The 9,886-nt window shown below is 45.3% G+C and overlaps 1 protein-coding gene across 3 annotated transcripts in view; it reads right to left on the bottom strand.

Moving 5' to 3' along the window:
- SUSD6 (sushi domain containing 6) overlaps positions 1 to 9,533 on the bottom strand; it is a 118,658-nt gene extending 109,125 nt beyond the window's left edge. Inside the window, exon 1 of one of the 3 annotated variants that reach the window (XM_074997176.1) lies at positions 8,258 to 9,533. The gene's annotated coding sequence lies outside the window, so the exon portion shown is untranslated. Of the gene's footprint in view, positions 1 to 7,786; positions 7,883 to 7,979; positions 8,125 to 8,257 lie in introns of those variants that run through there. The other 2 variants (XM_074997178.1, XM_074997177.1) reach the window with 2 other exon arrangements.
- Positions 9,534 to 9,886: the final 353 nt, after the last annotated feature.

Here is a 9,886-nt window from a genome sequence, read left to right on the forward strand (position 1 = left end):
GCAGGCCTCCTAAACAGACACAATGAGAAGTTAACCAAAATACAAAGTGTAGGGTGCGAGAAGAGTTTGTAACGGTCTCATGAGAGCAGACCGACCCCTCTGTGAATCCTCAGGAGAATCTAAACAGACCAGTCTGCGCAAGGTGAAAGCTGCAAAACTAACTGCCATGGGAACAGGGGCAGAACAAGGCGCGCTTGCCAAGATTTCAAGGCTATGCTGGCAGTAGGCCGCAAGAGACAGTGATAAGAAATGCATAGGCAATTTTAGGCAATCTTATGTTAATGAGCTCAGCTTTATCAGCTAGTGTTAGGAGGCCTGTTACAGAGCCTCTCCCCGAGCGAAGCTCTGGCGCGTCGGCTTTTCCCCCCCCACAGGTGACTGCGGCGTCTCCGGGGCTCCCGCCGCGGGTGTCACGTGCTTTCAATAAATCAAATATAGCACTCGCCTTCTGGGTGCAGCCTCGTCTCTGGGGAACCCGAGCCTGGTTGGCTACACATAGTATACTGAAGAATTATCCACTTACCCCAAGTTCTAGTACAGCAACTGTCATATTAATATAAATCTAAAGTAACTCATCTACATCCAGAATTACTTCAGATCTGAATATGATGGAGACTGGAATCTAACCCTACCTGCTCAAAAAGTGAAACTTCACATTTACTATAAACCTCTATTCAGGCAGCCTTGCCAATACCTGCAAGTTTTTAAATGGCTCCGCAATGTGTGAAGGAACTCACCAGAAGCACTTGACTTAATTTATTTGGCTAGATATGGGAAGATCTGTATAATGGTTTTTCCTTCACTTTATTACACTGAGACAGGTGTGTTTTTCTTTAAAATGTAGGCTTTTTAGAAAGTAATAATTAAAATGTCAATGCTCTGCTGTCCCAGGACAGCTAGTCATTTAAGGGGAGGTAGGCCCCACCTCACCTGTCAGCGATGAGCTAGAAACATATTTACAAGCCACGGTGTAGGCCTGTCCTGAGAGACCTGGAGGGGATAGGACAGTTCCTACAATAAAAACTCTTGGGCAGGGTGACAGAGCTACAGGAAACAAACTGGCTGCTGTGGCAGGTCACTGCTTTCAGGAAAGTAGCCTTCAGATACCTGCAAAGAATAGAACTGCCACTGCAGCAGACTCTAGGTTACTGGGAATGGACAGCAGTTGTTCTGTTCAATTGCATACTGAAAAAATAAAGCCAGAGCCCTGAAAAAAAAAAAAAAAAAGCCTGAAGCAGACTACAGCAGACATGTCAGTCCTTTCTCAGTTGAGAAAGAGTCATCACTGCAGCTTTTGTGGCGAAGGCAGAAAGATTAAAGTGGAATGACAACTACACAAACAACCTTGGGTTTCTTCCTGGAGAAGTGCACAGCTGAAGAACAGGTTATTAACAGCAAAGGTCTTACTTTTTGGAGAGTTGAAAAGATTCTCTCAGTGTTACAGAAAACAGTTAAAAATTGAGACTGGATTGCTCCTGGGAGACATGTGGGTCACCCTGCTGAATCCAAGACAAGTTGCTGGATGCCAAAATAATTGCTGTTATCTGGCTATTCAGTGGTCTACACCTGTGTTTCACAGCACCCCCGCCCCCTTTTTTCCCCACTAAATAAAGTACTCTTTTTTTCAAATAAAGAAAAAAAATGTGTAAGTAACCCCAAGTGGCCCCAATTTTCAGACATGCAAACTTTTTTCTACCATTGCAAGACATTTATTTAAATATCTTAATTGTAACTGGTTAGTTGGAAAAAATTGCCTATAGGCAATAAAACTTGTCATGGTACTTATGACTGAGAAGATACAAAATTAGATGAACATAAAGAAGTCCAATATTTTTATTCATACATATGCTTGCATAAAAATATATACATCAATGAAATTACAAGAAAATAGTTTAATGTAAAATTTGAGCTCGTTTGGATGAAATCAGATGTTCAAACCTAGGTTTCGAGCTTCTGAGGGCCAAAATTAAACCATTTTCTGGAGACACTGATTTCTTAATTTAGCGTTTCCTATTAAAGTTAAAATTCCAGAGCCAGGGACCGGCAACTTCCCACTTTAACCCAATCCTCTTCCCCTCCTCCAGAGCCAGGCACCCCCTGCTCTCCACTTTAGCCCAACTCCGCCCCACCCCCAGCCCCCCTCCACCAAAGCCAGGACCAACCCTGCTGCCTAACTAATTGGCAGCCCCAGGCAAACAGGAGGCACTGGGTGAGGGTGGGGGGCTGCCAGCGGAGGGAGGGGGAGCAGCAAGAGTGCCCTTGCCACTGCTGAGCCTTCCTGCCAGGCCCTGCTGCACCCCCTCCTGCAGTGCACCCTAGCCACCAGGCCACTCAGCGGCAGCCCTGCCCCTCCACCAGCCCCATGCAACAGGTGCCTGCTGAATCCAGCCCCATACAAGCCCGACCATTTCGGCAGCCCCTTGAAATTGGCAGCCCCAGACAACCATCCAGCTCCCCTGCCCCTAAGACTGGCTCTGCCAGATAGCCCCAGCCCTCCCCACTTTAACCCGATTTCCCTTCCTCCAGAGCCAGGCACATCACCCTCTTTCCTCCCTGGCTATAATCCAACACCGGTGACTCACCGGAGCCACCACCACACACTTCTCCCTCCAAGCACCAGGGAAGGGACATGCGCAGAGTGGTACACAATGCCCTTGCAGCTCTGGTAAGCATTTTATTGTTCAAAGAGCTGCACAGCATGCGTACACCCACGACTTCTCTCGCACATCCCAAAGGGTATGCGTACCACGCATTCACAAACACTGGTCTAGGTGAAAAAAGGCCTCAGTCCTACCGCAGTCCAGTTCTGAGACACTACCAAATGCTCCAACTGCCATTCAACATCTGTTTCAGTCTCAGAGAGAAACAACTGAATGGCTCACACAGGCTCACCCGGAAGATGGCCCTTCCAGGCCAAGGCAGAGTCACACTGAGGACCATGCAAGGGAGATGGGAGTGGCTAAGGGAACTTTGATGCTTTCTGACTACAGAACAATTGCAGCACAGTCTGATTCGGAACCTTTCACCCAAAAAAAAAAAAGTACTCACGTAAAAATCTTTCTAAAGTAGGTTCTTTTTGGTTATGGCCGTCACTTAACCTGGTTTAAGACAAGGAAAAATGAGACCTTTTTTCTTCAGTTGGTAGTATTATAAAATTGTAGATCATTTTAAAGGTGGCTTCAGGTATACCACCCAAAAAATCCCCCTCCCAATGATCTGGAGATTTAGAAATCAGGGTGGATTAAAGAGGATTAAAAAAAAATCTGATTTTACTTATTGTTTTTAAAAATTAAAATACGACATTACAACAAAAGTCTCATCACAGACATGGTGCATATACATTTACAATCTCAAAAATGAATTTATGGCTCTACTAGCTCTTCCTTCTTGAAAGTGCTGGGCATTCAACTGCTGTTTCTCAGCAGACTAAAGTGATGCACAAAGACAGACAAGCTGGATAGGATTGTTTTTGTTGTGTGCTTATGTGGTGGGTCTTAGCCAAGCACAGCAGAGGAGAGAACTGAGACATTGTCTTAAAGTAGAGACAAAATATAAAAAAGGAGATGGAGACAGAATGGGAAAGGACAGTGGAATGGACTGGAAAGAAACACACTCACTCAGCTTCCAATATCTGCCCCCCCCCCCCACTTTTACCAAAGAAAAGCAGTAATAGCTTCTGGGTATAAGACAGGCCCTCTCTAGGAATATTTTGAAGAAATTAGTGCTCTGGATTTAAAAAAAAAAAAAAAGGAAATTGTGTCAAGTGTAAGTGGTGCAAGAAGATAATGCAGGGCCTAGTTGCAAGAATGAAACATCATGAGAAAAAGTTTCTTATTAGGACAGAATGATGGGGCTGAAGATGTGGATGTAGCTGAGTGGATCAACTTATTAGTAACTTCAAGAATGATACATTGCAAAAGAATTGTTTAAGACTCTATGCCTTTTAGTATAAGGGTGATTTGGCAAGTAAATTCTCAAGCTGTTTGCTGTGTGTGATGGTGCTAGGAAAAAACATTTAGCTTAGCTAATCTTTATGGCTTGTGAAACTAGTTACCTAGATTTAGAATCTATCATTCAAGTATACCATACAGAATGTTTTGGTGATGGCAGGTCTACACAATTGCAGAAGGTTGAATTAAGGTATTTAATTCCAGCTACATTAATTATGCAGCTAGAGCTGACCTATATTAAATTTGTGCTTCTGTGCTGACTCCACTGAACAGGAGCATTTGCTTCCATTGACATCCCTTACTTCCAAAGAGGGGCAGGAGTATTAGCACTGACACAGGTTCCTTGCAGGTTTGATTTAGCATATTCCTATCAGGCACACTGAATCAAACTCGAGATTGACTGTGGCACAGTCAATCTTACCTGTAGTTGAGGTACCCTAAAAGAAATCTAGAAGTGCCAGTTTCCACTGAGTGTAATTTAATTTTATATAACTAAATACATGTTCCTTATTTTTAACATCATGACCACAGATCATAATGGTAATGTCATAAATCCAGTCCCTATTTTACTTCAGCTTCACTCGGCTTTTCCAAGGGAACCCCATTCTATATTTGTTCTCTCGAAGAACAGAAGTGCTAGCACGTTCAGTGAGACTTATTCAAAAATAAGCACAGTCTGTCTTGTTTGTGCGGTTAACTTGATTTAAAAAAAAAAAAAAAAAAAAAACACACACAAAACCCAACCCTTTGTTTTTGTGATTTGTATCACCTTCATTTATATCAATCCACCCTGCTGGAAACTGAATTTTCCAATTTTTAAAGAGTGTTATTCTTTCCCTCACTGTTGTGTAAGATGCAAACGCAACAGGAAAAAGCCCATCTTAATCGCATATTGTCAAATGTGCAGTTATTTTCTTTAAGTTACCGTCACGTTTTACTCTATTAAGTTTAAAAAAGAAAGTGATTTTTTTAAAGTTGCTGTGACCCTTTAATCTAATGTGTATCCATAAATTATGATGCCACAAAAGAATTTTACCTTCCACTTATATCTGTGGAGAGGAACAGTGTGGAAGAAAAGAGGGCAGACATCTGTTCGTAAATCTGTTTCTAAACTAGTCATCAGCCATCAACTTCTAACACAAAACCACATTTATGCTTGTACTATCCGCTTCTGAATCTTAGAGAACTGAGGTTTAACATGTAAATCATCCTCTGTTTGTTCATCAAGAGGAAACAAAACTCAGACACATTACAAGTCCCAGTTACAGATGCAAACTGAGAAGAGAAACCCTCCCCTTTCTGTACAGTGCCTGGGCAATTCCCAAGTTACCGAGAATGACCATTTCACTTCTGCTTTAGCCCTGGAAAAAGGAAGCAAAATATTAAAGGATTTGTTACTGAAGAGGAAACAAGGTAATGTCATCCTCTCACCTCTGATGCAGAATTCAAACAGCAAGCTGGTGTCTGCTGTCTTTGGCACAGTCTGAGAAAGGGGCTGAGCAGCTGAGAGTAAAGATGCCTTGGAACTAAACCAGAAATGTAAGTGTTAAAAACCCTTCTTAAGTGGTACTAAAGAACTTCTGCCTGTTGTTCTAAAATGCAAGTTTCTAGAACAAACTGCACTTCTCAAAAAACACCAACCAACCTAGGAATTACTGTAACATGAAACTCCTGCCAAGTGACGCACCATTACACAACAGCATTTATGAGAAGATGCACAAAAAGCCACTAGGAAGTATAATGAGATATGAAGTGTTGAGTCCGTTTCTCCATTCTTTGCAACTCAACACTTCAGAACATTTCCACCCTACACTTCTGATGCCCTCCATCCTGGGACAACATCAAATAAAAGCTACATTATAATAAGCCAAAACCCATCCACTCACAATAATTAAGCTTCCCCTTAAATAAACCCATTCAAACCTATGGGTATTTATTAAGTCCTGTATGAAGGCACATCATCATTTTAAAATATTCCATAATAAGGTATTAGAAATGAATCACTGGTTTACTGGTTATTCATTTTCCTCCATTTCTCTCCTTCCGAACACTGAAAATTGACCACTCAGTTTCATTTTCACTTGAAGCTTTTTTTCAACCCACCGATTTTAACATACTTACAGTCTTACAATAGGCGAGTTACAAGTTCTTTAGGGGATATTTAGAACCAGCTAAAAAACTTATGTATTTATTATAAACATCTAAAAGCCATTAAGGCTAAACTCAGGAAGTTCTTTACATGCTTACATAGTGTATAGCCACATGATGCTCAGCTTCTAGGTTGAGCCTCTCTACTCTGATTCAGTCTGGACCTGAACAGTGTGTACCATGAGAATTTGCTGAACCATGGAAGGTCAATATTGTTTAAAAGTACTACCAACACTTCCACTGCTTAGTGGGTCTCTTAGAAGATATTTAGGAGTAAATGAGAGCTAAACAACACAGAACACTGAAACCCAGGACTGGTGGCTGTAAACAAGTTTTATGGGATAATGTGAAACTTAGCCACACAAATCATAAGCGGACATCTGACTAACTAAAATCATGCCAGACAATGGGTATGACCAGACAAGAGTGTGCTGGACTAGAGAGGTTCAACCTGTACTACTACACAAATAAATGCAAGAGAAATGCATGTGCTCCCCACCTACCCCACAACTGAACTCAAATTTCACATAAGGAAGTGGAAGTTGTTAGATCTACTTAACAAGATAAAACACCTAAACTAATAAATAACTAGGCCTCACCATAGCACTTTTCATCAGTATATCTCAGTCCACACACATCAATACTGTCTGCAGAGCACAAGGACTATCAATTTATTAGATTTAAAACTGCTATATACACATGCCTCAATCTTTTATCACCCAAAATAAAGCATTCAACCAGTCTCCTCCACACTAGAAAGTAGTCTGAAAGGCTGACTGGGATAACTTTAGAGTTACTCTCATAGACTAGTAAGAAAATTCAACTGAAAATTGTTCATTATTTACATAGTATAGTAAATACACAGGTTGTTTCAAAAATTAACAGTGATTTAGGTTAGACTTTGCATTCTAGAACTATTCAAGAAGTCAAACACATTAATCCTATTCTTCTATTTCTCACTAGTTGCAGACCCCCAAAATTTGTCTACAAAAACATTAGGGAAGTCAGACCAAACACAGCAGCTAAGTTTCCCTTGGCAGGAAAAAGCAATATTTGTTTCTGCTGTAGATGGTAAATTAATCACATTAAGCTGACTTTTTAGGAATCAAGATCAACATGCTGTCTACAGTCAATGATTAACAAAACTTCCATATCATGTTTCCTGGAAGAGGAGTTGGTTGCATCTGTAAGAGTCTACACACTTTTAATTTAATAATGCACTTTTGAGTCACTTGTTCTTTTCGCTCGTTGTTCCCATCTTTCTTTCTATTTAACAACTAAATTATTTTAAATCTAGCCCCACAAAAAGAAACTGGCAAAACAGAACTCAAATATTTAGTATGGATACAAAGAAAGCATTCGGTTTCACTTTCCAGAACATGATTAACTAGCAAAACCATTAAAGTCAAGCAACAATTTTCAAGGAGACAGCAGTGAGACAGAGAGTTTCAGCTTTTCACAGGAAATCCACCATTTCCGAACTATCACCCCAGCAGTCTACTGCAGGAGACACAAAAGAACTAAACGTTACCGGCATCGACAAAGTTTGTTTTACCAGGAGAGCTTTTTCTGCCTCTAACCAATTTCTACCGCTTAAAAAAATAAAAGGAACTTTTCTTTTCACAGGCGCCAGAAACAGAGAGCTATAGCTCATCTAGTCGATTCCCTGGGGACACTGTAGGGCTGACCTGAGAGAGGCTTTGTCCAGGCTAGTTTTAGAAGACTCAAGCAATGGGATTTCCCTTGGGCGTCTGCCCTCCAGCCAATGGGACACAACGGAGCCGCAGTCACAGCCAGGCACGCCGCAATGGACTCAGGAAGAGACTCTGCTCTCACCGACCCCAGTCCTAAGCACACCCCTTAGTACCCCTGGGAGCAGACCTGGCGCATCGGAGCCGCGGACGCCCTTCCAGGCGGCGGCGGCGGCAGCCGCCCTCCCAACGACAGCGGATGCTGCGAGAGCCCAGGCAGGGCTGCGTGGAAGCGGGGCGGTCCCGATTGGCTAGTGACAGGTCCCGGCGCCCAGGCAGGACCCCGAGCTCTACCGAAGTGCGAGCCCAGAAGGCCGAGGGCGGGGGTGGGGGGCGAGCCCCCGCCCTCTCACACACGTGCCTCTCCGGCCGGAGCTGACCCCCGCCTCCCCCCCGGAGGCCACTCACCCAGCAGCTCCCTGGCAGGTCAGCGGGCTCTGCCCCCGCCCGCGAGGCGCTGCAGGCTGGCGGCAAGGCCCGCGTGGCCGCGGCTCGCGCTGGGGCGCAGGCGGGGAGCGCAGGCGGGGAGCGCAGCCGGGCGCAGGGTTCGGCGGATGGAACATTCGCGGCCGCAGACGGACCCGGAGCGGCACCGGCAGCAGAACGTCCCGTCCGCACCAGCCTCGCGTGAGCCGCCGAGAGCGCGAGCCGCCGGCTGCCCCCGCCCTCTCCCCGCCCGCGTGGCTCCGCCCGCGCTCTCGCGCTAGCTCACCTCTAGCGCCGGCCGGGCAGAGCCGGGGAAGAGGCGGGGCTGAACCCTAAACGGCTAGAGCCGGCGTTTAAAGGGACAGCCTGCCCCCCCGCCCCTAGCCGCTGCTGCAGGAGAGCGGCGGGGCGGGCCCAAGCCACGCTAGGCCAGCACGGCAGTGTCTGTGTGCGGACACGTGGGAGTCCAGCCCCCGCCGCCCCAGAGGTGTGATACCTTCCTAGCCTCCAGGCAGCTCAGCTCGCACAGAAGCACGGACACTGCTGACCTGAGCTCCGCAGGAGCAGGACCCTGCCCCGGGGGTAGGGAGCTCCCGCATTGCAACCTCATCCCCTTGGGAGTCAGGCTCGCGGGCTGCCTGCTCCCCAGCCTGCACGTGAGAACCCCCCCCCCCCCCCCCGGCATAGGAAAGCCAGGTCCACAATGGCTGCAGCTGGGTTTCACAGCCGTCCAAGCAGATCCGTGCAGCACTGCCCAGCCCGTCCGACTCAGCCACAGCTTCAGCTACCTCCATGCTACAAAATGACAAGACGCAGAAGGGCTTGCACTGCTACTCGTCCTCCTAGCCAGTAGAGAGATCGAGAGCCTGAGTGCTTGCTGGCCCAGGCAAAGCTGATTTGCACGTGGGCAGAAGTGGGGCCTGAGCTCAAATCTGAGTGAGATCCTACAAATACTCGATGAATTCAGCCTCATACCTTGATGGAAGCAAGCTTATGTGGAAATGCAACCTGCTTTTTGGGGGTGGCTGTGTAATTGCCCACGGGGGGACTCCAACCTTGGACTTCTGGAGCTTAGCGCATGAGATGCTGTGGTTTGAGCTAAAAGATAACCAGCTCTCTGAAAAAGCTGTAGAGGAGATTCAGTCTGAGTGCTACTACATGGGATGGTGAACCTCACCCAGAAGTTGTGTGGGTTACAGCTGCATTTAACTTAGGCTGAGTTAACACTGGGTAGTTACTTTCTGGAGCTAGTCAATTTCACTCCCGCGTGCTGTAACTCAGACTTGACTGTTTCAAAATGCTCCAGAGTTTTGTATTAAAATCCTAACCAAAACAAATATTTTATTGGCTGTTTAATTCCAAAAGTACATAAGTTGATAAATATTTTAATCAAATGGTATGTGAGCCTACACTACGTTAACAAAACTACCCTAATAAAAACTCAAAACCAATGTACAGTAATCCCTTGAAATGCTCAGTTTTGAGTTGTGCTTAACTCGCATTAACGAGAGTTAAGCGCAACTCAAAATCCCGTTCCCCCAGCCATGGTTCAAACTCCCCACAGCTCCAGCTCAAACCCCCTGCAGCCCCGCTCCCCCACCAGTCCCTCGC

This window comes from Carettochelys insculpta, chromosome 6 (assembly GCF_033958435.1).
Source record: "Carettochelys insculpta isolate YL-2023 chromosome 6, ASM3395843v1, whole genome shotgun sequence".
NCBI lineage: Eukaryota > Metazoa > Chordata > Testudines > Carettochelyidae > Carettochelys > Carettochelys insculpta.